This window comes from Coturnix japonica, unplaced genomic scaffold, assembly GCF_054131305.1.
Source record: "Coturnix japonica strain WE unplaced genomic scaffold, WE-NBRP24 Scf042, whole genome shotgun sequence".
Taxonomy (NCBI): domain Eukaryota; kingdom Metazoa; phylum Chordata; class Aves; order Galliformes; family Phasianidae; genus Coturnix; species Coturnix japonica.
In genome coordinates, this window is record NW_028188945.1 from 3377460 (window position 1) to 3401536 (window position 24077).

Genomic DNA, 24077 nt, shown 5'->3' on the forward strand with positions numbered 1-24077 from the left:
GAAGGCGTTCGGTATTTCCGCCTTCTCAGCATCCCCTGTTACCAGAGCACCCCCCTCACTTAGTATGGGGCCCACATTCTCCCTAGCCTTCCTTTTGCTGTTAACGTATGTTAAAAAGCCTTTTTTATTATCCTTTATCTCCTTAGCTAGATTCAACTCCAGGTGGGCTTTGGCCTTCCTGGTCGCATCTCTGCAGTCCCTGACTACATTCTTGTATTGTTCCCAAGTGGTCAGACCCTTTTTCCACATATCATGTACTTTCTTCTTTCCGCGGAGCTTGCACATGAGCTCCTTACTCACCAATGGAGGTCTCCTTGCACCTTTTCCCGATTTCTTTGTCACAGGGATGCACAGATCCTGAGCTTGGAAGAAGAGCCATTTAAATGCTAACTAGCTCTCACAGGCCCCCTTGCCTTCTAGCACCCTGGCCCACGGGATAGCCCAAGTAGGTCATGAAGGAGATCAACGTTGGCTCTCCTAAAGTCCAGGGTAGCATTCCTACTTTTTGCTTTTCTACCTCCACTCAGGATCGCGAACTCCACCATCTCATGGTCACTACATCCCAAGCTGCCCCCAACTTTTACTTCCTTAACAAGTCCTTCCTTATTGGTGAGAATAAGGTCCAGCAACGCCCCACCCCGCGTCGGTTCCTCTACCATCTGCATCAGGAAGTTATCTTCAATGCATTGCAAGAATTGTCTGGACTGCGCATGCCTGGCCATGTTGGTCGTCCAGCAAATATCTGGATAATTGAAATCCCCCATAAGTACCAGTGCCTGGGAGCGTGCCGCTACTTCTAGTTGCTTATGGAAGGCCTCATTAACCTCCTCCTCCTGATCAGGAGGCCTGTAGTACACACCCACATCAGTGTACCCTTTGCCAGCCTGGCCCTTGATTCTCACCCACAAGCTCTCGACTTCTACATTACTCTCCCCCAGGTGGAGTTCAATACATTCTAGCTGCTCTCTCACATAAAGAGCAACTCCACCACCCCACCTTGCCAGCCGATCTTTCCTAAAAAGCACATAGCCCTCCATGACAACATTCCAGTCATGCGAGCTGTCCCACCACGTCTCCGTGATCGCAATGAGATCATGGCCACTTGACCGCACACAGAGCTCCAATTCTTCCTGTCTATTCCCCATGCTTCGCGCGTTGGTATACAGGCACTTGAGAGAGGCAGCATCTCCCCACCCCTCTCCATGACTTTTAACTCCATTGTCTGCACCCAGCGAGCTCTGCTTTGAGTCTTGAACTGCCACCTCAGACCCAGCGGCCCTCGTTTTGTCCCCTTCCTCCATCCTACCTAGTTTAAACACCTGTCAATAAGTCCTGACAGTTCCTCGGCTAGAACCATCTTACCCCTTTGAGACAGGCTGCTTCCGTCTGCAGCTGTCATGCCAGGTGCCGAATAAATTGCCCCATGATCAAAAAAACCAAGACTCCTATGTCTGCACCAACTCTTTAACCATTTGTTTAAGAGGTGGGTTTTTAGGCCCAACTCAGTATCCCTCCCTGCCAGTGAAGGTACAGATGCAATAACCACTTGCACACCTGTTCCTGCGATTAAGTCCTTCCTCCTCCAGCCTGTGTCTGTCCCAAACTCTCTCACTTTCCAAACTCTCATCATTACATAAACTACTAACATCCTATTTCAGTTTCACCTCCTTCTCTCCAGGTGTCCAGTGCTAACACTGGGATTTCAGGTTTCCTACATCTCTGCACATGAAGGTTATTCTCACTTCCATTGCCCCCTCCTCCCTACCTCCCCCCTTTGCTGCTTACAGCAACAGTCTCCGTACCCGGCTCTCTCTCACTCCAAGAATTCTTGCAAGGGGGGGAAACAATACAGGGGGTTGCTCTCATACCAGCACAGATAAATTCACTTTCTCTTTAACCCTTTTTCCTTTCTACACGATTTCACTATTTGTACTGTCAGTTACACTTTGACACACCCTCAATTATACTTTTGCATACCAATAGCAATTACACTTTCTTATACCATCAAAGCAGTTTGTCCCATTCCCTTCAAACCCCACATATCAAACAGTACAATTTTTCAGTTTCCACAAACACCCTTAATACCATATAACTTTCCCTTAGCAATCCATATCATTCAATTCCTTGGGCTGTTCCACCCTTATCTTTATGGCCTTATTTCATGTTTTTCTTGAATCCCGATTTCATCTTTATCCCCTAGTTTTAATACAGTATTCTCAAAAAGTGGTACTGTCATCCCGATTCTCTCTACCCCTGTTATCTTTAAGGCCTCATTTGTTAATTTGAGTCCTTACACCTTATGGGCCAGTGATGAATGAGCTGTCCCAGTATCAACTAAATCCACAACTTCTTCCCCCTCAGGTCCCACTTTTATATTTCCCAGGGGCTCCTGGTGGGACCAAAGTTTTGGAAGCCCCAGAAATTGATCTAATTGTTCTGCTACTCTTATAGGATCTTCAATTAAAGATTTCATTTCCTTCTTAAAATTTCTAATTTCTCCACTAGTTTGTGGGGAGTTTACATAGCATATTTGTCCTTGTCCCAGTGGGACCTCCCATAAGGGGTACACCGAGGTGCTGGTACAGCTAGTGTCTGGGAAAGGAGAAATTTTTATGTCCCTTTTACATTGTTTTAATTCTCTCCTGAGCCCAGCATTCCACCCCCGCCCCCCCCCCTTTTTTCTGTGAAATGTCCCTGTGTGCTTTACCATTTCCTCTTACTGGGGCAGTGCCTGTCTCCCTTTGTGCTACATTGGGGCTATATGGGGGGGGGGAGATTCTCAGGAGGGTCCCATTGATTAGTTCCTTTTTCTAATTCCTTTCCTTCCTGGTCCGGGCCTTTTTCTTTTTACTAATAACAGGCTGATTTCTTGTATCCAACAGGAAGCATATTCTGATTCCTCCTTTGAAAAGAGGTTTTGTTCTTTACATATAAATTCGAGATCTGACAAACCCAACCTTCATCAGATCCGTATTTTGGCCAAATATTGATTTTCCCTGTAGTGGCTCTCTAGGCCATATCTAACACAATATTTAAACATCTTTTCCTTATCCTTTTTCCTGGTTTTGGGATCATTTTAACCCGTCCTCCAACTCATAAACTAACCACCAATGATTACATTATTTGATGAGGGTGTTCTTGCTTAGAGTCCCTCCCGGTTCCCCAGCAATATCCCTCCGATATGCCAATATACATCCTAAGAGACTTTCTTAGGTATCTCTTTCCCTTATGTTCGTACACACACGAGGAGGGGGAATAATGGTTCAAAAACAAATTTTGTAAAGTTAACATGTTAAAGCAGAGGTAACACAACCCTATTGTTTCTCTAATCTGGATCATTATCACATTTAAACCGCGGTATTTTCTACAACAAAAGCAACAGGGTCTCGATACTAATTGTGGTTTGCCTTTTGTGGGCTTTTTCCCCCACCCGACTCCATATGCACTTCACTAATATGTGCGTTACAATTGCCACAATACTAACAACAATTAATAAGACAAAAATATCGTAACAAATACAAAAACATCGCAACATATAGAACATTGAGGTGTTCCGCTTCGTCTGTCCCCGGCAGTTTCCCTCGCGGGAGGACAGAACCGCGGGTCGGGACTCCTCACTCGCCCTGCAGCTGTGCTGCGTCTCACTCACAACCACACTCACACAGACTGCACAAGACCGGTCTAGTATCTTTCCCAAGGGGCTATCTTTGGGCACAGTGTTAGGGACCCTTTTACCCTGTTATACGGAGCTCCTATTACCCATCCCTCCGGAGTGCTACTGTGAACTACCCAGCTCACAGGCTCCCACACTCCGATTCTCGGATTTTTGGGCCCAATCCCTCGGGAGCACCCGCTCCGTCTCTGGGATTAAATAGGGGTGTACTGCTGGCACTTCGTCAAGTGCGCAGGGTACCGTACACCAACAGCTCCCACCCGAGACTCTCGCTTTCAGCACCGCAGCCGCTTCGTCCGTCTCCGGCCGTGCCCCTCGCGGGACAACGGAACCGCGGATTGGGACTCCACACTCACTTCGCACTGGAAGTGCGTCTCAGCCACACACGCTCAAGAGTCTCAACCCAAGATAAGAATTAAATTCCCTTACCTTGATCCGTGCACGAATTTTCCGGGTCTGCAAGGGTTAACACCTGTGCCTGCCTAGCCCCTTGGCTTTCACAGAGTCCGTCCTTTATGTAACAATCTCGGTTTCCTATCGGCTGTCCTGAGAAGTCACCGCACCACCCAGATTGGACCGCTAAAATCAGCGGAGTGCACTTATCCTGTCCAGTGCAGTGGGGAACACCCCAAGAAGCGATAATGACTCCCGGATGAGCCCCCAAATTGTTGGAAATATCCTCAATAATTTTTGGTCAGGACGGTATCTCTGATAAAAAGCAGTTTTTATTCGCGATTGCAATGGCGGGTGCCCTGATGGCAGAAGCGCACCTATGGACATGATGTTACAGTTTTTAAACCTTTTCTCCCATATGTTTTCCCCTCCTGTTTCCCCTTTGATTGGGTATTCCAGGTTACAATTTTACTCGAGATTTGCATTAGGTAATTACATTACAACATTTGTTAATTCCCGCGTTATCTTGTGATAGTCAGTCGCCATCCCGCTGGTTTTGTTTCCAAGATGTCTCGGTACTCTTATCGCATTGATATGTTGATTTCCTTCAAAGCTTCTTTCATTCTGTCCCAGACACCGTAGTTAAACAAAAAGCCTGGGGGGAGGGTGATTCCAGTCCTTCCCATATCTCTCCAGGCACATCCTTAGGTATGGCATGACTTGTAGGTTTTACAGTGTATACAACAAAAACGTTAAATCATATATTATTGCTAGTTTATACGGTTATATTGTTATTTTAACTTATCCTCTTTGGATCTTTTATCACTCAGGTCCTATTTGTCCAGCACCAAAAAGTAGTTTTATTTCAGATAGCTGGACAGACGGGAGCTGTGGTCTTTATAACTATGATTTTTACCTAATAACTACAAATTTCTTCACTTATATATTCATATTTTGTTCTAAATGCAGAAACAACATTTGATTCCCACAATAGTGACCCATAGAAACCCCACAGAAGCCCCATAACCCCCCCACAGGCCCCCTGCCCCACATATGGCTGTTTCCCCCGCCCCATAGAGCCCCATAGAACCCCCACCCCATAACTCCCCCCACCCCACATCTGGCTGCCCCCCCCACCCCATAGAGCCCGATAGAAGCTCCCCCTTGCCCCATAGAAGCCCCATAACCCTACCCACCCCGTAACCCACCCCCGCCCCATAGAAGCCCCCCCTCTCCCCATAGAAAACCACCCCGCCCCATAGAGCCCGATAAAAGCCCTGCCCCATAGAAGCCCCCCCCGCCCCCTAGAGCTCCATAGAAGCCCCATAACCTCCCTCACCCCACTGAGAGACGCCCCCCCGACCCCCATAGAGCCCCATAGAAACCCCATAGAAGCCCCATAACCCCCCTGCTCCATTGAGCCCCATAGAACCCCCCCCACCCCATAACTCCCCCCGCCCCACATATGGCCGCCCCCCCCCACCCTAGAGCCCCATAACCCCCCAGCTTGCGCTTTACAGCATCAGAGAGGAGGTCGGGAAGGGGATGGGGTTTTGCCCGGTTCCCTGTGTGGAGGCAGCGTGGTAGGAACTTCCCGCCTCCCACAGCAAGCCGGTGAGATTTGGACTTGTTTTTCTCCTTGTTGAAACTCTCTCGTTGTTGTTTAGTGTCCCTGGGTTCGTTAAACTGCCGTTCGTTCTCAGATTGTTGGTTTTTTTTCATTTTTTCCCTCCTAGACCCATTCACAATCTCCCTTCCCTTCCCCTCTCGGCCGCGTCGCACCGCGCTGTTAGAGAGGGGAGGTTCTTTGTTCCTTCTCTCCCCGGATTTGTTGTTCCCGCTGTCACCGAGTGAGCTCTAGAGAGAACTCCATGACACAAACTCATTGCAAAGTCTAAGCTAGAAGAAGCGTCACCTCAGTGTATCCCAGAAAAAGAACAGCGTTGAGATTTTAATTGGTTTTGGTTTTTTGTTTTATTGAGGGTGGGATGTTTTTTGTTGGTTTTTTAGGGTTTTTTTTGGTTTTTTTGTCTTTTTTGGGGGGGGAAGGGGGGGTGGGGAGTGTAGGGGGTGGGGGGTGCGAGGGGAAGGGAGAGGGAGGGGACAGTTGTTTGGTTGTTTTTAATATACAATAAAACTATGCAGTTCCGCTGTCAGTCGCCTCAGAGAGTTCCGGAAGGAGCTCAACCACATTCTGCTCAACATTGAGTGGAGCAATGGTAGTCTTGCAGATGGAGCAATGCAGGAATTCTGACAGGATCTCCAGGTGTATCCAGTTCATCATCTGAAAGCTCAGCAATCAAATTGGAAGGGACCAGTCCTCTTGTGCCATCTGTCAGCTCTCCCTGAAACCAGCCATTCTCACCCACATCTCCAAAGACATTACGTTTTGTCCGGCAGTCAGAGGAAGCTCGTTTTCTGGGTCCTCATTAGGACCCTCAACAGGAATGTAGCTGTGTCGAGCTAAGAATCTTCAAACTGCTGGTGATACCTGTCCTGGAGAATGCAGGATGAAGGACAAAAGCTCTGCTCTCACATTCAGGGCCGTCCTCTGACAGAAGGCAGCACTCAGGACTGTTCCCAAGGATCTCTTTCATGGCTTTGAGTTCAAGCTCCAGGTCTTCCAGATGACCTTGAAGACTTCTGGCCTCTTCAATGGCAGAATGGAACGGACTGGAGCTATTACGGAGATTCTTGTTTGACTGGGTCAGAGTCTGTCTTGTTGCCTTCCCCAGCTCCATCTGCTGCTTCTGCTGCTCTCTTTTCCCTCTTGCGTGCTCTGTGAGAATGAGTTTCAGAAAGCACTACTCACTGACAGGAAATAAGGGGAAACGTGAAAGACTTTGCAACCTAAGTCCTGGCAGTGTACTGCCAGCGGCTGATTTGGCCGTCCAGGATCCTCCAAACAAAAGCGCGAGCACACAGACACACTCACGCATGCACACACGCACAAGCACACATGCACACACATGCACGCACACACACACACGCACACGCGCACACACACACACGCACGCACACACGCACACACACACACGCACGCACACAGGCACACACAGACACGCACACAAACGCGCACACACACACGCACACACCCACACGCACACACACACACATGAACACACAGACACACGCACACACGCACGGACACACACGCATGCACACACACACACGCACACACACACGCGCACACGCACACCCCCCCACACACACACACACACGCACACACGCACACACACATGCACACACGCACACACACACACGCGCACACACACACGCGCACACGCACGCCCCCCCCCACACACACGCGCACACGCACACACACACTCACGCACACACAGACACACTCACGCACACACATGCACGCACACAAAAATGCACACACGCACATGCACACACACTCACCCACACACCCACACACCCACACACACGCACACACACACTCACACATGCACACACAGACAGACGCATACACACGCGCACACATGCACACACAGACACACGCACACACGCATGCATACACGCACACGCACACATGCACACACAGACACACGCACACACACATGCACGTACACACACACACACACGCACAAGCACACGCACACACACACGCACAAGCACACGCACACACACGCACACACACACACACACACACGCACAAGCACACGCACACACACACACGCACACACACGCACACACGCACGCACAAACACGCACAAGCACACGCACACACACACACGCGCACACACACACACACACACACAATCACACACAGGCACACACACACTCACTCACACACACACACATGCACACACACGCGCACACACACACGCACACACACACACACGCACACACAGATACGCACAAACACACACACAGACGCGTACACACACACACACACGCACACACACACACTCATGCACACACACACGCACACACACACATGCGCACACAGACACATGCACACACGCACGCACACACATGCACACACACACACACACGCACAGACGCACACGCACAGACGCACACACACAGACACACACGCACAGACACGCGCGCGAACACACACACGCGCACACACACACGCTTCCCCCTTTTCGTGGCCCGGTCCCTCGCAGGATGCGGGACAACGCGCACACCAGGAGGTTCTGCCCGCTCACCCCGGCGTCATATCGCTCTGTGTATGCACCGAGAGCACGGGGACATGGGGACGGCGGTGACTGATAGCAGGTAATGGGGTATGGGGTTATAGGGGCTATTAGGTGATGGGGTTGTGGGTTATGGGGTTATGGGGTTATTTATGGGGTTATGGGGTTATTTATGGGGTTATAGGGGTATGGGGTTATTGGGGTTTGGGGTTGTGGGGTTATGGGGGTTATAAGGGGTTATGGGCTATAGGGGTTATGGGGTTGGCCCCCACATATTGTACTGTGTGTGTCGGGGCAGTTGTGGTGGTGATGATGTTAATTAAGGCCGTAATTACTAATTACTATTACTAATAACGCACTCTGTGTCATCCCCAGGCTGTGCTGAGCGCAATGTGGGACAGAAGACAGCAGCTGGGCACCAACTGTGCACCATCATCAGTGCACTATCACTTGTGCACCATCATTTGTACACCATCAGCTTTGCACCACCGCTCGTGCACCATCATCTTTACACCATCACTTTACACCACTTTACACCTTCAGTTGTGCACCACCACTTTGCACCATCATTTGTACACCATCAGCTTTACACCCCCACTTTGCACCAGGAGCAGAGCTCAGCAGCCATTCCCTGTTGTGTTGTTGTGTTATTGTGTAGTTGTGTTGTTCCAGCCCTGCTCACACTCGTGTGTTTATTGCACCATTATGGGCTTTTTTCCCCCAATAAAGCCCCACTCACAGCTGCAGCTTCATCCTGGCTGGTCCCCCTCCATCTTCCTCCTCCTCCTCCTGCTGTTGTTCACCCCCCGGCTCCGCTCACGACGCAGCCGCAGCAGCGACTCCAGGGCACGATGGGCGCTCATCACACTGCGGCTGTAGGATAATGGGACCCCATAGGGGATAATGAGACCCCATAGAGACCAATGAGACCCCATAGGGAACAATGAGACCCCACAGAGACCAATGAGACCCCATAGGGGGCAATGAGAGTCCCCATAAGGGACAGTGAGACCCCATAGGGGATAGTGAGACCCCTATAGGGCACGATGGGCGCTCATCACACGGCGGCTGCAGGGACAATGAGACCCCATAGGGGACAGCGAGACCCCATAGGGGATAATGAGAGCCCATAGGGGATAGTGAGACCCCACAGGGGACAGTGAGACCACACAGGGGACAGTGAGACCCCATAGGGGACAGCGAGGCCCCATAAGTGCCAATGGTACCCTAACCCTAACGCCCCCCCAGCACTCACTTGAGGTTGGACAGCTCGAGGATCAGCCCCTCCAGCACCGCAGACGCATCCTCACGTGGTGCCACCTCATTCCTGGGGGTTGAAGGGGGTGAAAATGGCACCAATCCGGGGCTTTTTAAGCCCAAAATGAGCTCTGGGTTCTGGTGGGGGGAGGGGGGTCCGACCTGGGGGTGCAGCTGGGTGAGGCCGGGTCCCCATCGGCGTCCACAGGGCACAGAGGGGCTGCAGGCTGGGAGGGGGTGGGTGGCTGGGGGGGAAATGGGGTGAAATTGGGGCAACTGGGGCAACAGGGGATGAACCGGGGGGAACTGGGATGAACTGGGGTGAATGGGGGTGAATGGGGGGGGGATTGGGGGATATGAGAGTGACTTGGGGGGGGACTGGGGTGAATGGGGGTGAATTGGGGGGCATTGGGGGGATCTAAGAGTGACTTGGGGGGGAATTGGTGTGACTTGGGATGATTTGGGGGTGAATGGGGGGGAACTGGGGTGAACTGGGGCACCAAGGGCTGAACTGGGGGGAACTGGGATGAAATGGGGTGACCTGGCGGGGACTGGGGGGATCTGAGAGTGACTTGGGGGGGGGAACTGAGATGATTTGGGGTGAATGGGGGCAAATTGAGGGGGACTGGGGGATATGAGAGTGACCTGAAGGGGGACTGGGATGAATTGGGGTGAATGGGGGGAAATTGGGGAGGATTGGGGGATCTGAGGGTGACTTAGGGGGGGACTGGGATGAATTTGGGTGATTTGGGGGTGAATGGCGGAGAACTGGGGTGAACTGGGGTAAGTTGGAGTGATTTGGGGTGAACTGGGGTAAATTGGGGCAATCTAGAGTGGAATGGGGGGTAAACTGGGGTGAACTGGAGCTCTATGGGGTGAAGTGGGACAATGTGGGTTGCAGTGGAGTGCTATGGGGCTGTTCCCTATGGGTTCTCATAGTACTCTGGCATTACCTGCAGCAGCTTGGTGTCCCCCCCTGGCACCCCACTGTGCTCTGGTGCTGAGATGTGGGGCAGCCCCACAGTGCCAGCCCCATAGCGCTCCTCACGCTCTGCCCCACAAGTGGGCTCCGCTTTGGCTGCCCACTCCCCCTCCAATGGCTCTTTGGTGGCCTCAATGCATTCTGTGCCCCCATCAGTGACACTATGGGGCTGTGGGGAGCTGTGGGGTGCTATGGGGCTGTGGGTCACTATGGGGCTGCAGGTCTCCCATATCAGGGCTGTTCTGGTCTTCCTGCTGCTCGCAGCCATCCATCCCATCCTGGAACAACCCCCCCCATAACCTGTGTGCTCCTTACCCCATAGCTGTGGGGAGCTGGGGGGTGGGGAGTCCAGAGCATCGCCTCCAATCATGGCCCCCATACTGATGTCCTCCATATTGGTGTCCCCCCCATTTATGTCTCCCCCATTGCTGTCCCCCATATTGCTGTCTCCCCACTTGGTGTCCCCCATATTAGTGTCCCCTCCACTTACATGCCCCTCATTGCGGCCCCCTCTATTATTGTCCCCCCCATTTCTGTTCCTCTCCTTGGTGTCCCCTCCATTGATGTCCCCCTCATTGGTGTCCCCCATATTGCTGTCCCCTCCATTGGTTTCCTCTTCCTTGATGCCCCCATATTAGTATCCCCCCTTGGTGTCCCCTCTATTGATGTCCCCCCTCTTAGTGTCTGCCATATTGGTGTCCACCATACTGGTGTCCCCTCCCTTGCCGTCCCCGTCCCCTCCATTTTTGTCCCCTCCATTGGTGTCCGCCATATTGGTGTCCACCCCCTTGGTGTCCCCTCCATTGATGTCCCTCTCATTGGTGTCCGCCATATTGGCTTCCCCCCCCTTGCTGTCCCTTCTATTGTTGTCCTCCCCATTGGTGTTCCCCCCAATCATGTCCCCCCCCTTGCTGTCCTCCATATTGTCGTCCCCTCCATTGTTGTCCCCCCCCCTGCTGTCCTCCGTATTAGTGTCCCCCCCATTAGTGTCCTCCATATTGCTGTCCGCCATATTGGTGTCCACCATATTGGTGTCCCCTCCATTGATGTCCCCCTAATTGGTGTCCCCTCTATTAGTGTCCCCTCCATTTATGCCCCCTCCATTGATGTCCCCCCCTTGCTGTCAGCCATATTGTTGTCCCCTCCATTGTCGTCCCCCCCCTTGCTGTCCCCCATATTAGTGTCCCCCCCATTAGTGTCCCCCATATTGGTGTCCCCTCTATTAGTGCCCCCTCCATTGATGTCCCCCCCCTTGCTGTCCACCATATTGTTGTCCCCCCTATAGTCGTCCCCCCCCTTACTGTCTCCCCTCAGTCCTGCCCTGACTTTGACATTGGGGCCATCATGGTGGTCACCACCTGCAGGAGGAACAGCAGCGACTTTTTTAGCCTTTTTGAGGCCATTTGTGGCCATTTTATGGCTGCTTGGAGGCCGTTTGGTGGCCATTTTGAGACCGCTTGGAGGCCACTTGGAGGCCATTTTGAGACCATTTGGAGGCCGTTTTGAGGCCATTTTGAGGCCCTTTGGAGGCCATTTTGAGACCACTTTGAGGCCATTTTTTGGTCATTTTGAGGCCATTTTAAGTCATTACCTGTCACCTGGCTGCTCCTCCTTTTGCCCATGGTGCCGCTCACCTGAGGGGAACAGACGCCCACTGAGCATCATTTCCTCACTATTTCCCCTCAAATCCACCCCTGGCCGCCTGATTTCTCTCCCTCCCCCTCCACTTCCCAGAATAACACCGTTATCCCGCTATAACGAGGCCCAATGGCGCCCATCCCGCCCCAAGGCCCTTCCCGGCCCCACCGCCATTTTGCTTCACCTCAGCTCCCGCCCAACGCCTTCCCGCCTTTTTCACACCTCGCGCTCTCGCCTGCGCCGCGCAGGGGATGTTGGGAGTTGCAGTTCGCGGCACGCCGTAAAGCGCAGCGGGGTGCGACGCTTTTGTGACAGCGGTGCCATAAAGCGTGGAGGTGTTGGCAGCCCCGTAGGAGGAAGCGGTGAGTGGGGACGGACCAGGACCAGGGGGGTCCGATGGGGGGGGATCGAAAGTGGGGGTCCAATGGGGCTCCAATGGGGGGGGGGGTCTGATTGGGGGGGGGCGTTTACAACGGGGGGGATCTAATGTGGGGGGGGGTCCGATGGGGGCTGTACAACCGGGGGGGGGGGGGAAATCTAATTGGGGGGGGGGGGGTTCTGTGCTCTGTCTCAGGCATACAAGCCTGTTGGAAGGAGTGCATTGAGGCTGCAGCGCCCAGATGATAAACCTGAGTTAGCTGTCACCAGCAACCAAGCTTACGGTTAATTTCTGAAACAAGATTAGTGATAGTATTTCCATGCAGCTGGCACAGAAGCTTCTTGGATTACAGTGCTGACAACACACATTCACCAGAGCCAGCAATTACAAAAAAATTCCCCACCCCCAACAGACCCTGAAGGACAGAGACCAATTTAGGTTTCTTCACTCTCACGAAGGGGAGTAAGTAAGAAGTTTCACTCAGTAATTCAACCTTACAGAGGCTACTTAGTAATTCTGTGAATTTAAGGAATTATAAAATGATGGATAAAAATAAGAAGTATTTTGTATTTAAATATATGTATACATTATACAGTTATTCTAATGCGACATCAAATGATTACCATTTTCCCCACAGATGTGAGAACTGTTAAGAGAAAATATACTTGCTTTTAACCACTGTAGATCACCCATGGCACATACCTAAGGACAACATAACAGCTGAAAGCAGTAACTGGGAAAAACACTATACAAAGTATACAGATTGGGCTACACGTGCATCAAGTGATTTATTAACACAACGAGGTTGGGGGGGAAGAAGAATTAAGTTTGATACCTGTTGTCTTCGTTTCTCCTCTTCAATAACAGCTTTGGCTTCTGCCTCTTTTATCTGTCCAGACATACAAAGTGATAAGTAACTGTTGTAAAAGCAGGTAAAACTATTATCTTACAGAGCCATAATTTATAGAACAGTTCTCAGAAAAGCGAGCAAAACCTTCACCAAGTGAGCTATGAGCTTACTCAGATTCTAAAACATTCTGTGAAAAACCTCTATCAATTCATGTTTGAAAAACACGGAACATAAGAGACGCTACCATGTTATAAAACTAAACTTCTGACTAACTGGAAAATTCAAATGACAAATATAAATCCTGGGGAAAATATAAATATATATATTCATTAATACCAGGGAAAATTCCTTAATAAAGTCACTCTAAGCTTTCAGTAACTCAATCCTCAATTCAGCACACTGTACACTGATGGGTAAATCCTTATATATGTATGTAATTTACACTCACACACTTCATTCCAAGTAGTTAAATATGCCCTGACTGCTAGAGCAAAAGGAAATCTCCACTTTTGTACCAAATGACATATTGGATAATGCATACTCATATTGTTCTACTGCTCTTGTTGTAATGGAAACTGTCAATGCAATTACATTTGCTTCACCATCAGAAAGTTTTATGAAAAATAAAACCTGGAACTACAACTGATCACTCTACAGAACTGTTACATAGCATTCAAGACAGCAAATTAAATGCCAGAAACTTAACCAGTTCATGCACCACTTCCTCATGTTTCCATAAAAGGCCTAGAAAAACAATGTGGATATTCTGTCTCTTTAGGTGAGATTATGCAGCAGTTTCTTTACTTCAAACAAAATTATTGGAGAGCATCCATGTTTACAATGGGCTGAAAAGCACATGCAGTTGCTGAAAGCTCTCTGTAATTGTGGCAGTCACCTAATACTGTGTGACAGGAACACACAAGATAACACTTTGCTAACCTTCAAAGTAAAAGTAAGGCCTAAATGAAGTGCTTCTATAGCTCTCACTAGCAGTAATGATTTTATTATCATTGATTAGCACTTCTTGGCTGAAGAGGAAATCTCCAGTTCCAATGTACATTAAAAATAAAGAGGTAATAGAGCATTACCTTAACACAGTGTTTCATCAAGTGAGTTGACACTATCTACAAGTAGTGCAATTCTCAGCAATAAGCCAGATTCAATAGTCCAAAAATTAAATGTGCAATTAAACTGTACGCTGAGTTACACTGCATTTCTTGCTATTACTGTCTTGAAAAAATAACGATCTGCCTGTTTTTTCCAACTTTTCTCAAGGCAATGAAGACAACATAACTAAAATGGATACACCACCTCAGACGCCTTCCGTTTCATTTCCTTGCATAACACATCACACTCCAGTGAAACTTGGCCTTCTTGTATCTTGCTGCACTGTACTTCCTGTTAAGTATAAATTGAATTGTTTGTAATTCATTTCCCTATATAAAAATTTAATTATAACGTTCATTTTGTTGGGAAAATTGTAAAACAATTTTATTCGGTATATTTACAGAATGAAGCTAATAAATAAATATTATTTGAAACTGTAACTGTATTCAAGCATCCTTTTCTATTTTCCTTCTTTCTGATAAGCTAAACTGAAACAAGGATAAATCAAATGGTTCAGTTTAATTTTTCTTGTCTTTTTTTTTTCACTTATTTATTTAAGACAAAGCAATATAGCCTTGTGAACTCTGTTACAAAAGATACCATGCAAAGTAACTAATAAGTAACTCTTCTGAAACTTCGTATCAATTCTCTAAACTGGCTGAAACTACAGGGCAAGGTCTGGTCATGGGAAGATCTCCCCTACTTCCTTCTCCTTCCTCCCCCTTACATTGAAGGCCAAAACAAACAATCAATCAAACAAACAAACAAACAACAACAACAGAAAAAAAAACCCAAAAAAAACCACCAACAAAACCAAAACAGAATACCAGCACAGAGAGAAAGTTATAATCTTATAATCTATACTACTAGCCTATGAAGAATTTTGTCAGGAAAGCACAGTAACATAGCCAGAAGCTATTCTGGTTTTCATGCTTTCTGACAATATGCAGAACAATTTTCATAGCATACAGCAAAATCCAAAAACTAACTTCTTCAGAGCAATTCCAGCATGCTAAGATAAACCACCTGCCTAGATGGTTAAGAATATGGTCCACTACAAGTTGTGGGTTACAAATTCAAGTGGTTATACGACCTTGCATGTTTACATGCATAGCCTCATGATGCAACAGTTAACTTCAACACCAGAAAAGGAAGAAAAAATCCTCCTGTTTTGCACTCAAATTATGAGCTCCTACATTTGATATTAATTGTGATGGTTCAGATGAGGCATATTTACAGAGCAGCTTGGAATACGTGTCCTGTCAACCCCCAACTTCACCAGTAGTATACACAGACAGAAGACTGGTAGAGGAGAATTCAACTGCAAATATTAGGTACTCAATTCTGTTTCTCCTTATCTTCAAGATCACAGGCTGCAGGCACAAAAGACTAAATATACAGGTACACTATCCAATCCAAGCTAAGAATGAAGTACACTATCTGCTGTAAGTATGCAGCTCCAAGCAAATATGCATAAGGACCTTCTGGAATCAAAGATACCCTAATTACGATCTGAGACAAGGGCAGATGCATAAAGCAAACGTTAAAAGACATCATCTTTCACACTACAGAAACAAGTCATGTTTCTGCAGTCAGATTAGCTGCAACTAATACACAGTCCAATTATCAGTGGCTTATTGGTTCTACCATCATTTACCCTCTACACTGTAGCTCTCTGTACAAAAGAGAGCATGGATTTGGGGCTTGACCTGGAAACAGTGAGATGATATTTAAGGTGGGAATAGTGTTTTATTCTCTTTCTGAAGGGAGACACCATTTCACTAGGAATCAGAAGGACCACTTCGTGGCTATTTAAATAAGTGGGCTGTCATCATATAAGAATTAATTTTTATTAATTATATCATTAACTCAACAACCTTTCCACCTTATTAAAATCAAATTTACAAGATTGGGGGGGGGAAAAAAAGTAACCGTCATCATATTTAAGGACCATAAAACTTTCAGAATAGCAGATCTGGAATGTTCCATTTCAGGCCACTGTAAAAGTGAAAAGTGAGCATCCTAAACATTAATTTCATTGCTTCTTGCTACCACATTTCAGTTGGACATCCACATAATCACTGAAGACATCCCGGCACTCTGGGACAATAAAATCTGAACTGGTCTGAAATAGCTATACAGCGTCAGAACTCAGCAGAAGATGATAACACATTTCAGTTTTCCAAAAACAGTATGAAAATTAGGGACAGCAACAACTAGATGTAACAGAGCTATCATGGAAATACCCATCTTCCTTATTCAATTAAGTCTGGCATAAGAAACAAGACCTCAAAGATCATCAAGTCCAACTGTAAACCTATATCTTAAGGAACAAGAAGCAGAAGTATACACGCAACCAATGATATTATTGATTTTACTGAACACAGTAGAGTAAGAAAAACTGAAATTAGTAAGAGCACTTAGTCACAACCAAATAATTTATCCTCAGCAGAAGTCAACATTTCAACTTACAAATAAAGAAAAGCTAGTTATTTATAAGCAGAGACTGCTCAATTTGAAGCACGTACTCTGGGCATTACCATCCTTTCTCTTGAACATGCACCCTGCAAGATCTGAGATTTCTGAAGACATTTCTTGGAGAAGCTAAGAACTCTGGGGAAACTGCATCTGTGTGGAAAGCTCAGAAGTTAACCGGGTCTTGAAAATAATTTAAGCATGCTTTGTTCAAGCCAGATAGTGAATTTTTCATTAAGTTAACACTTGTCAAGAGGTCACAGCAGCCTCTGTTTTTCCCCTCATCATACCTGATAGCTATAAGCTTTGTCCTTTATCTCTGCTGAAAGCTAAGGATGCTGATGCCTCTGTTTGCTTTAAGGGCCTCAGACAACCATCAATTAGGAATTCAAAACATCTGTGACTGTTCCAATTTATGTAATTATAAACTTCTCAGTTCCTAATGAGGAAAATGTGCTTTGACTTCTTAAATCACTCCAGATCATCTGATTATTTTCCTAATGGAACTACAAAAATTGAAGTGTGCTTGAAGAGAAAGGTATTGCAAATCTGGGAGCTAACATTTTCTACAGTGAATTTTATTTTCCTTAGTGAATATTTTGATTGTTCCACCCAGACTTTCAGCTGCTGTTGCTGCTCTGCTCAAGTAACTGATTCTATTCCAGTCTTGACCAGAGACAATCCATGTACACAAGCCTAGGAACATACAAAGAAAATGTGTCACTCTCAGAACTGCAACTTCAAAACTTACCTTTTTCAGTCGCTTACAAGGACACTTGAGTTTAACCTTCTGGCTGCAGTTCAGAGGACAATCACCTGAATGGCAAATCTCTTCACACCGGTGACCACGAGGCAACTACAAGCAAAACAAGAAATACCCCACCAATGAATAACTGAAATTGCATGCAGTCTATGAACTAGTTTTATTTCAGACACAGCAGCTAAACAGAAAACTCATTCAGCTCATCAGGTTTGTCTTCCTACCTGCAAAACTGGAAAGAAAAAGGTCAACTTATTTCACTAGTTACTCAGAGTTTTTTGGTTCACATAGAATTATTTATCTTTTACTGGGAACGCTTGATCAAAAAACAATTTTTTCTTTCAAATGTTACAGGAACAGTCATCTCCACAATGATTCATATATCGACTGCCCTAACTACCTGTATGATGGAGGAATAAAAGTAGATGAAGTAAGAAGAAACTGAAAACTGAAATGAAGTGTGATGTGACCCAGCCTGACCCACAAATTGCTAACAAGAGGGTAGAATTAGAAGCAAAAATACCACAAAACTAGGTTTTATGTGCAAGAACCTTGCAAACTATGCAGGAGTCAAATACAGGCCACCAATATTCTTACACCTGAATTAATTTCACTAAATCCTAAATTTCTGCATTTGGTAAATTATCCTGTTTTTGACATCTGATAAATAGCATTTCCTTTTTTTAAACTATCAGTGAAAATTTTAACACTTATAATGAAACTATTGTTATTCCTTACTGTATATTATTGTTCATTACTGGGATAATTTAAATATGCTGCTGCCTTTTAGGGATGTAACAGTGTTCCCAGAACGACATTAGAGATTAAAAAAATAATTCACAAGAATAAAAACAAGTTTTCTTCCACAGTGTGTTGGGAGCTCAACTGACCTTGCTCAGGTCCCAAACAAAATCTTCATAACGATGATTTTTCATTTCCAATTACATAAATCAATACTGTCCAATACTGTTTATAAACAAAGGCAATAACTCATGTAAGATACCCAACTGATTCATTTATAAAGGTAGGTTTAAACAATATCACTCCCTGTACAGAAAGAGTTGGGGGAAAACACACTGGACAAATGACCACAGAATCTCTTCCAGGATCCCACCTTAAGAGGCAAGAGCTTTTCCATGCATTTACATTTATTTTATCCAGCCATTAGTTCTTATCCACAGACTGAAAAACTTCTCTACTGTCCTTTCATAACAGGCTCTTTATTCCCATAATATTCCCTTCATTGAATTCCAATCAGCTTCAATCAATGTTTCTTGAATACAGTAGCCAGAACTGCAAGTAATATTCCAGCTGGAAGAACATTGTACAATGCCTTAATTGCAGCTTATTCTCCACAGAATATCTTTCCCTATACATCTTCCACTCTCATGTTCACTTCTCTCCAGTTATCCATGCTGCAACGATAAGGATTTCTACTGTCTCCCAGGAGGGTTGTTATTGGCCTTGACATGCCCAGTCTCACTGGTTTTTCTGTATCTGTACCATGTCCCAAACGCATGTGTTCTGCTGCACATGCGTTTCCTCAGTTGTCACCTACTGACAACACACCACAAATTCTCATAAGAAAATCCCAATGAGTTTTTGGTGCCAAGGTCATTACTGCAAACAGTGCAAGACTAGCCCTCAATTTGAGCCCTTGGAAAATCCCCTTATTGCCAACATTTCTCGTTCCAATCACTCCTGCAGGAATTTTTGTTGTTGCTTATGGCTTTTGAGGTGGTTGCCCTAAATAAAAAAAAGAACCACAAGCAGTTGTTTCCTTCAGTAAACACCAACTCTCGCAACGATCATCTCTTTTACATGAATTAGCTGTTTACTGTCTGGCACAGCCTCAAGAGCACAAGTGAAGTATGACATATGGGACTACATCTCTTTGTCTGGAGGAAAAAAGGAATTGGTTGTTCTATCAAAGAAGGAATTCAGTTTTGTCTGGCACAACTGATCACCTGCAAATCTACTTGAACTCTGCCTCATTGTTAAAAGATGGGTTAGATGCTCATGATTAAGCCTTGCACATGCTGAAGTCAGGCATGCTTCCATTAATAATATCAAAGCCTGAACAGTTACATACCACCAGAGCACAGCACAGGAATATACTTAATGCAGTACCAAAAATCGTATTTTCTTATTGAGTTCATACACAGCTCACATTCAGTGGGATGCAGGACAAGAATGAAGCTGACAGTTTCAGCTGCTTCTCAACCCCTCCAGTGCAAACACAACATAAACTCATGGGAAGCAGTTCTATGAGTGGCAAAACAACAGCCCCAAGAGCTAAGAGAACAGAAGGAATCCAACCAGTTCTGCCAGATAAGTGCTGTAGTGGGAAGGGAGGTGGTTTTGTCCATTTATTTTTTGCAAATGTTGAGGTGCTAAAATATAATGTGTTTATCCCCTTAGATCTTTTTCACTGTAAATATTCTGTTGTTAATAGCTAGTAAACTAAAGGCTGAAAAGAACAGGCATTATATTTGTCATTGCAAGCCCATTAAAAGAAAGCAGTATAACCCACAACTCTGAAAACAATCAAACAGAAATCTTCATGAGCATTTTCCACTTTGGGAATGCATTTAAATCCTAACATTATGCCTGGTGATGACAAAAACCGTCAACATTTATGGATGCTTAACTAATCTTCACCAGCAGGTAATAAGCTATCTGTTAATGCACACATAAGAATAACCCCACTCTTGAGCAGCTGTCTCAAAGTTACAAACAAAAGCCAAGCTTATCACTTCCAACCCATGGGGCAGACTCACCAGTTTTAAAGTGTAGCTCTGCTCTCAGAGCTCTGTGAAAACCTCTACTGCTGAAGCTAGACACTGAGAAGGATACATGCTTATGATAGAAGCAAAGCTTTCATTGCACAGTAATAAAATGTAATGGAATACTGGCGGGGAGGTTCAACCTCTACTGCCATCCCACTAACATCTGCCTCTGATGTCATGGGCTGACATAATAAAATAGGAGGCATTACTTTCAGAGCAGCCCTCATAGATGCATCACAATGGGGTCCCATGTTTTACAATAAGATAATAGCAGAATGCACAGTAAAAGCACAAAGTACTGTTATTTTGTTGAAAAAATAATAATTACACGGAGCAAAGAAAAACATGTTAAACAGACCCACAACTACTGGTAATGGACATGTAAGCAATGGAAACAGATATGACTGTTAAAACTTTCGTTTAAGATCTGTCCCAAAACATCTGCTAACGTGATCATAAGAATTTAATCACCCCTGATTAAAAAAAGTTACATTTCCTTCAACAGGATATTTAGCTATTGCTACCAAACAAAGCAAAGAACTTTTTAATTAAAGCTTCACATCCAACAGCTGTAGCAGTATCAAAGACTTTGCTTCTCCCTTTAAGCAGATAGGAAATACGAGCTGTACCGCACAACATTTGAAGTCTTTCTTAATAGCTCAATACTACCACATGCAAAACAAAAGCACGAAACCTGGCAGGACTTTTCAATTCCTGCTGTATTTTTCGCAAGGCACCAGACAATATAGCTGATTTTCATAATCCTTGGAAGAAGCACAACACCTGCAATTCAAGTACAATGCTTTCCACCATTTCCATTAATCAAAAAGACAAACATCTCAAAGCTTCAGGAGAATACTGTATTCCATTGAACCTAAACTGCACTATGCCGAACGTGGTGGAGTTACAGAATACACTGATTTTTAATAAACATTAGTTTTCCTGAGCTCTTCTGGTAAACCAAGCTCAGATTCTGACACTGAAAAGGAAATTCTCATAAAAACTAACCTGGTATTTACTTTTGGGCTGCTAAGATAACACAAAAACATTTCAGATTTGGTGTTGAGGGGACAATTCTATTTAGGCATGAAGAAATTAAGAAGAACAGAGAGTACTTCTGAGGTTATCAGAACAGGACTAGGGAAAGCAGGAGGAACAGAAAAACAAGGACAGGAACTACATGAAGCAGGACTGTGCTAACACATTTCAAGAAAACTACTAAGACAGAACTAGAAACACAGGAAGAGAAGAGAATGTATTTTTATGTAACTGATTACACTACAAAGTTTTGCGTGTAGATGAAACAAGATAAATCCATATCTACAGGAATGAGAAGAGTTAACCAAAAGCCTTATCCAACTAAAACAGACCCTGCTGTCCTGAGTCTTCTGTTCACATCCCACTGAATTCAATTCTAAAAAGGCCCTGCTCTACAAACGATGCAATTCTGAATTGCAGACTTGAATTCAGTAGTACTACTGGATGGATTTTAAACCTCAGACTGAGTCTTGGGAATACATCCAGAAAAATCTCAACAGTTAACATTAATCAAAATCAAAGAAGAGATATGGAAAAAATCTTTGAAGAGAACCTGAAGTACAGGAACACACAGTTCATGTTAAGAGATTAGAAGTACTCCTGAAAATAAAGAGGAGGAAGCGTTGCAGCAAATAAAACCAAAGTAACAGAGAAGGAAATGGAAGGACAAAAGTTAAGAGGTAAACAGTGAAATAATTCCCCTGCCGGGAAGAGAACTTTCAGACATCCAGGTGAGAAGATTGTGACAGATGGATTCATTTACTCAAGTAAGACAAATAAAGAGGATGTGCAAAACGAAGACATCACAAAGACAAGGGCAGAAAGCAGAAGATGCAAGTAGACACACAGCAAAGAGCCCAGAATTTCTATTGGGGTTTCATGGATTTGTTAACATAACCTTGTCTGAAAAACAGAGACTCTTGGGAAGCAGGCAGGAATACTCTCAAGTTTTGCAAGTTACTCAAAACCAGGAAAGTCTATCTAGTAAAAGACTGGACACTTCTGAAACCAGAAAATAATGCAACACAGGTTTTGAATCTATGTCTATTCAGTTGAGGCAGAATTCAGGCAAGGTGAGACAACAGATCTCAGACTAGAGGACTCCACAGGCAAAGCAGCACAACGGAACAGAAAGCAAACAGTGCAGAAGGACAAGCTGAATCAAATTACTTCTGAGTGCCAACTACATACAAAGTACAAGACAAAAGTACAAAGACAAAAAAGTACAGAGACAAAGTACAAGGCCAAAACAGAGTAAAAAACCAATAAACAATTTCAGGATTAAGTATTCTCAACCCTTTGAAATTATGCACAAGCCTTTTCTTTACAGCTGGGAAGCAGAATTTCTGAGAAATTCTGAAGTGTTTAACAGTGGAAACACTTTCCAAAATATTCCTGACTATTCACGTTTTTCCTCTTTGTACATTTCCTAATTCTACAGTAAGGAAACAGAGTGAAGAAAGGGCTGTCACCCTTGCCACAACTAATGACAACTAAAGAACAAAGGCACAATAGTAAGTAATACATAGATTTCTGAAAACACACAAGCAGCACAGAATAACAGCACTGGGAGGGACTAGGAACAAGTCATTTTGCCCGTCCCTCATGTCTTACAGCAATAAAATCCATAACTAGACTAACCCTAATACATGTTAAGCTGTTACTGATGAAAATTCTGTAGCTTTTCCAACCTATTATTCCCAAGCTCTACAAGCTTTACTACTCAAAGGCAGTAACTAACACGAATCTTCCTAACTGATACAACCACTAGTTCATAGCCTGTTTGCCATATAACAAGTTTACTATTCTTCTTTACAGCAACCCTTCATATAGTCACATACAACAAAGCAATTAACTCCTTTGTCTTAAGCTTCAAGCTACTCAATATGTTTCACTAGCACAGTCAGTCATTAAGAATTCATTTTACTTAGGTCCCGTGCAGTTTTTTTTGTTTCTCTTTTCTTGTTTCCTAAAACTGTTGTGCAGACAGCGATCACTGACCCTGCGCAAGAAAAATCACAAATACACTCCTCTGTATTTGTCCCAACCAAAGAGTATCCTGTTGAGAAAGTCTGTTCAAGATCAGTTTTCAACCACATCAAAGGACATACTCTTCCTCATTCAACCTCAGCAGCTTCAAGCTTCAGCTTTCAAGCCATGAATGAAGTATTCACTGATACTGTCCTGGAGTCCTTAACCCTCATAGAATAAAAAAATCATTACGGTTAGAAATACCTCTAAGAACAAGTCCAACCATCAACCTATCACCACCACATTTGCAGCGTTTGAGGCACGGACTCAGATGTGAACGATCCAAATCGTTTATTACAAGTTCTCACATCCCTTATAGACCTTCACAAGTTGTTATTTTCTAACTTTCCCGTCCGCCCTTACAACTTTCCCAACCACCTTTACATGTCAACAGAGCATTCTACAGAACCCTTTTCAACTGTCCATGCAGGCACGTATCCAATCAGAGCTGTGAGACCCTTCTTCTCCTTGCAGAGGTGTCCTTGGTTCTCATGCTGTTTATCTTGCTCCACAGCTGCTGCTCTGAACAGCTTTTCTTGTATTCCCACAAGTACCAG

General features: G+C 45.3%; 1 long non-coding RNA gene across 1 annotated transcript; it reads left to right on the forward strand.

Moving 5' to 3' along the window:
• Positions 1-12890: 12890 nt before the first annotated feature.
• LOC146752747 (uncharacterized) lies at positions 12891-14867 on the forward strand. The gene is made up of 2 exons (XR_014940467.1): positions 12891-12932; positions 14596-14867. It is a non-coding gene; the product is annotated as an uncharacterized LOC146752747 (long non-coding RNA).
• The last annotated feature ends 9210 nt before the right edge of the window (positions 14868-24077 follow it).